The sequence below is a fragment of the Leuresthes tenuis genome, unplaced genomic scaffold, assembly GCF_036924035.1.
Source record: "Leuresthes tenuis unplaced genomic scaffold, fLeuTen1.0.hap1 SCAF_4, whole genome shotgun sequence".
Taxonomy (NCBI): domain Eukaryota; kingdom Metazoa; phylum Chordata; class Actinopteri; order Atheriniformes; family Atherinopsidae; genus Leuresthes; species Leuresthes tenuis.
The window spans coordinates 33,652,430-33,658,429 of NW_027325358.1; the positions used below are offsets into that span (position 1 = coordinate 33,652,430).

The 6,000-nt window shown below is 41.1% G+C and overlaps 1 pseudogene; it reads right to left on the minus strand.

Annotated features, from left to right (window-relative positions):
• Window positions 1-263: 263 nt before the first annotated feature.
• Window positions 264-1,302, minus strand: LOC140304910 (histone H2B 1/2-like; annotated as a pseudogene).
• Between the last annotated feature and the right edge of the window lie 4,698 nt (window positions 1,303-6,000).

Consider the following 6,000-nt stretch of genomic DNA (forward strand, 5'->3'; position numbering starts at 1 on the left):
TCTGGTTTGTTGTTGGGCTTCCAATGAAAGAATCGGGCTCAGAAACATGCCCTCGTCTAAAGCCTGGAGATAAATGTAACTTGGACGTAATTGTTGGACAAAATGGAATGCAACTGAAATGTGACACATTGATAAGCTTCAGATCAGCAAGAGCAAAATAACTACCTATTGTCCATCACATGACTCCCTGTTCACTGATTACCAAATCAATTCATGATCTTGTAATGACGTCTTCATAAAAAATAAGAAAAATAAACATGCTATCAAGCATTGGTCTTGAGTGGGTGGCTCATAAAATAACCTTTGCCCTCATACACGGCGTGCTTGGTCAGTTCTCCGGGAAGCAAGCGGCGCACGGTGGTCTGGAGCTCCCTGGAAGTGATGGTGGCCTTGACGATGTTGTTCACAAAGGAATTCATGATGGTCATGGCCTTGGAGGAGATGCCGGTGTCGGTGGATCTGCTTCAGCACATTGTACACGTAGGTGGCGTTGCTCTCCTTCATGGTCTTTCTCTTCTTCTTGCCTCCTTTGCCTGCAGTCTTGGTCACTGCCTTCTTGGAGCCCTTCTTTGGCGCAGACTTTGCGGGTTCAGGCAGTTTAGGTTTTTCAATTGGTTTGAGATTATATTGAATGTTTCGACGAGGGGAAGTAATTTTATACACAGTGCAGGCAAATTAGACTATGCTCTTCATGGTCTGTGATTTGTGAAGCCGCGTGGTTAAAGGAAAAATTATGCGTTTCTATAGAAACCTGCTTAGAAACCACTACACTATCCAGCCCGAAATTCTGACTGTTCAGTCTGACTGTTCAGTCAGAATTTACACATTTAAATAAAGTGGCGGACAATAAATGAAGCGCTACATGTAGAAAAAAGGGAGGGAGTTGGAGTTCAGAAAATGTCATTTGACTGACCAGGACAAATAAATAATGTGTGGCTCAGAATCTGGTCTTTTACAGTGCAGTAGTATCACAACACATGCACGCTATTACGACTAGGCCTACTCATGTGGCGGCAATTGTTTCAGTACTTTCGAATCACCTTTGCTTGATTAAGACAACCACCACACACATACATTAAGGAATACACTGTTTTATTTAGTTACCCTCTTACGTAGAAACTCCTTACACAATCACCATCAAGCACAACGAAAACAGTAAGTCAAAAACTAAAATCAGCTCTCAAAGTTAGAAAATAGGTGGCCCTAAAAAGGACCATTGGTTTGTTGAATTCAGTGTTACGCTTAACCGCTGAAGCCGTACAGAGTTCGGCCGTGCCTCTTCAGAGCGTAAACCACATCCATGGCGGTCACAGTCTTAAGCTAGATTTATAGTCTTCCAGAATGTCGACGATGTCAACGTGACGTCTTCATTGAGCATTCGAAGTTCTGCGTTGAGGGAACACGATGCTCTGCAATTCACCATGCTGGTAGGGAGGTGTGGCTGTATGTTTGTGTGGTTTCAGGGGTTATAGCCGAATCCTTACTTTTTCTTCCGGTCACAGTTAACAATAGTGAATAATGGAAACCTAGGTGGAGCAGCTGTATTTACAGTTGGAGCTCATCAATATTGAAGAACAAATGCTTGAATTGTTCCGGAAGTTGCCATTTCCAGTCTTAATGGCTGTATACGCCGAAGAAGCTCGTTGACATTCAAAATTATCGAAATGCCTTATTTAGAGGCCGCATCGTCCCTGCCCTCTGTTATATGGATATACGCTGATCGCGAGTTTTCTAAATAGCTTTCGAAGGACGTCGACTTTCGCCAAACTGTTCTCAGTGAGTAGATAAACGTACTTCATGCCAGAAATAAGGTCTAGGTTTAAAAAAAACGGAGTTCTCCTTTAAGAGCAGGTAGTCATCTCAGTTTGTAACACTTTTCTCCTCATTAGAGAAAGAAGACACCATGGTAAGAACCAAGAAGACTGCCCGTAAATCTACTGGAAGAAGCCACACTGTTACAGGCCCGGTACCGTGACTCTGAGAGAGATCCGTCGCTAGCAGAAATCCACGGAGCTGCTGATCTGCACGCTGCCCTTCCAGCACCTGGTCAGAGAAATCGCTGCAGGAGGCCAATGCATACCTGGTCGGTCTAATTGATTACACCAATCTCTGCGCCATCCACGCCAGGAGGGTCACTATCATGCCCAAAGACATTCAGCTGGCCCGCCGCATTCGCGGAGAGAGAGCTTAAACTAGCTGCTGCTCCACAAACAACAACAACTCTTTTAAGAGCCACCTCATTTTCACTTTAAGAGTTCATCCGATTTATTTTACTCTATTCTTCTCCACCCGATGATGGTTAACATTTATCATGCATACAATTTGAAACCGTCAGAAATGATGCATTACAATCGAAAAGAGATTAAAAAAAATGACTTATTAGAGAATTTCTATATGCCTATTATTTCAAAGGTCATACGGTTCGCAACATTTCATTTCCTTATCATTCTGCTTTTCCCTACAAAATTGAGCCAGAATTAAGCTGTTCATTGTAAAGACTTGTTTTCACCGTGTGACCAGAAGCAGATGATAGATTTAATTTTGATCTGCTGGATTGTCAGTACGTGATTTATATTTTAAAATATTTATAATGTCCTGAGAACTTGAAACAATTTTATATTTATGACCTTTTGAATTTCCCCCACTGGGGAATGAGTAAAGTATTTTTCTATTCTATTCTATTTAGTAAATTTCCAAGTTTAAATTTGTTGTCTGGGTTTTATACTGTTTGTTTACAGACATGTGGGTATTCATATATTTTTCTTTTCTTTTTTTATGGGTATTCATATTCAATGTAGAATAGAGGGTATGCGTTTATGTCACTTCCGCCCCGCGACACGCCCCCCTCTTTCAGACTGAGTGGCAAAACAAACCGCCCACAACATGGTGAAGGATCGCGGCAGACACAGGGAAATTGAACAAAAATGGATCATCAAAATAAATTGAGGTCAGTTGGACTCGACAGTGATCCAGATCAGCTCCCCAAAACCATCTGGTCCACGGACAGTGACACGTGGCCAGAAATCGGGTATCTGGACATTTATATCTATCTGATTTCAAGGCCAGGTAAATACAGACTGCAAAGCCTAAAGGTACACAAAAGTGTCAAGGCTTTTGTTTGCTTTTCCCATTTTTAAAAGGGAAAGTTCCATTTTTTTAAACCTGGAGCTTATTTCTAGCAGTATATACATTCATTGACTTATTGATAACATTTTGGTGTCACCCAGAGTCATTCGGACGCTATTTAGATAATTTGAGAGCCGCGTATATATCTGCGTATATTATAACGGGAGTTAACGGGGCAGGGTCAATGCAGCAATTTATGCATGTGTGTAGGCTACTTACTCAATCGAAAGTTGCCCGTTCGGTCCTGCAGGCTTTGGCTGGGTCTTCCAATTTACTTTAGGGACATTATCCCTACCACAGCCCGATTTATCAAAGCAGCGAAAAAGTCTGCCGTTGTGAAATTTCTGGAGGCATCCAGGCGTGTATTTCCTGGCCTCAAATCCCACTCAGAAAAAACAATGGCATAGGTACAGGTAAACATGGTCCACAAGAACACCACTAGATAGCATCGATTCACGGACGTACAGCAGTCTGTTGTTCTTTGGCCAGCTGTTCCTCTGCTTCTGCTCCCTTCTTTCCAGGAGCTCCCCATCTGTGTCCGTCGTATTCAAAGTTGTCCACATCCACCACAAATATTCTGCCATGTTTCACAAAACTAGCAGTAGCAATAGTACTGGTGATTCGTATTAAAGTATTGGTGAAATTAAGGAGTTTTGTGCCATTTTTTAGAGGCAGCATTGACCTTGCCTTGTTCACTCCCATTAGAAAATATACTCATATCTACGTGCGCATGGCGTCTTTCCGACTTCCCATTTCTCCGACTATACATTTCTTTATTTTTGCGTCCATTAGTCCAACTATCTATTTCTCCGACTACCCAAAAGTTCGATTTCCCATTTCTCCGACCATACATTTCTATATTTTTTCGTCCATTAGTCTGAACTCCCATTTCCCTGACTTTAGTATTCCCGGTGTGCCGACTCCCAGTAATAGTATTAGACTGACTAGTACAGCCCAGAAGCAGGATATAGACTGAGATATCAACTTAAGCTCCTGTATTTTGGCGGCGCCACAGTCTAGTCAAAAGCGCATGGGACCTGCTTCTGTTCATTTCATGTTTTAAGACGTGCACAGATGTGATACAGTCAGTGAAAGCTTAATTAATAAACACAAAGTCTTGGCATCCAAAGGAGGAGATGCCTTGAACATAAAGCCGGTGACAAAAAGAAAAGAAAGAGGCAAACAAATAAACCGTGACTGTGAGGTGAGTCTCCTTCGCCTCGAGCCTTTCCAAACTGACCCGGTCCAAAGTCGGAATTCTGGAAGGTTTGATTTAGCACCGGTCGGAATACAGGGATTGCTTTGATCGGCGCAATAGGCAGTCGAGCCAACGGGCATAGAAAAGTCGGATTAATGGGTAGTCGGAGAGATGGGCAGTAGGACTTTTGGAGCGTCGGACTGATGTAGGCTCCCTGATATATATGCGGCTCTCGAATAATCTAAATAGTGTCCAAACAATTCAGAGTGACACCAAAATGTTATCAATAAGTAAATGAAATTATATACAGCGAGAAATAAAGTCAAGGTTTAAAAAAACTAAAAAACTAAAAAAACTAAAAAAACTTAAAACTTTCCCTTTAAGGCGGGATTTGTTGGCGATATTAAAGTGATGAGAACATCGATGGATATTATGGTGGTCTGTGGACAGGTTTGTATATAAGTTATACATATTTCTATTTTTTTAGAAACTGAGTTAGCTACTGTCAGGCTTTATTTGTTCGTAACTGACACTGACACTGAACCACAAATCCAGGTTTCGTTGCCTGGATTCCAGCTGTCTCTCCGGATCGCAGCAATCCATCGCCGTCTCTTTTCTATTGCTTTAGGTAGCCTGTAGAAACTCTGCTCTGACCCCTTTGAAAACCTGTTTGTACAGTCGATTGAACAGCAGCTCTTCCCCATGTTCAATATCTAATTGAATAGTTAAAAATTTGGCGGCTCTGCTACTCGTCTTTTTGCCACTCAGTGAGCATAACCACACCAACTTCCGGGTACCGTGAAGTCACGTGCATACCCTCTATTGAATGTAGTTTCAAATTACGAAAAATAGATAGATGCAGATCTTACATGTAACTAAAGGTTTTATCGATGTCGCTTCTAAAATAATATTTTGATCTCTATACAAATTGGGAAAAAGAGGAAAGACAAAATGCAGATTCTCTGTCCTTAAAGCATTTATCAAAACATTTGCAAAAGGAAAGCATATTTTATTATTTTATTTGTTTGTTATAAGTAAGGGTGATTCCCAAAGCACACTTGCTAAAATATGCAAAATTGAGACCAGATTGACTATAACTGATCTAGTAATCCTGGCTTCAGATCTATGAAATGACGAGAATCGGGTCATCATGTCCAGACCCGTGTCACATTTGTTCCAGCTGTAGTAATTATGACTGTTCAAATTAGTAGTGATAGGCTGTACATAGCCAATGTATTGATGATGATAGATATTTGGTGACACCTTATAAAGTAAGTTCTTTATTTGATTTACCAAAAATCGAATAACCTTGATTTATGTACATCCCCTGAAATAAATTATTTAGTTATCCATTAATTTTTATCCATTTCTAAGGAATTACTAATATGTGACAGAATAAATAAAAAAATTGATATAAAGTGTTCCCACTGGATATTCAAATTTCAGCTAGAAGGGATAGTCTTTTATTTATGTATTTGGCAGATGCTTTTATCCAAAGCAACTTACACTCATATCCCAGGTGGGCAGGTAGGGTAAGGGGGTCTTACCTAGGGACCCCTACTGGGGGTAGTACCTTTCATGCAGGGGTGTCAGGATTTAAACCCAGGTCACCCACATGAAAGGTGGCAATCTTACCACTCCACAACCCAGACCCTGTTTTATTTGTTCTGAAGTGC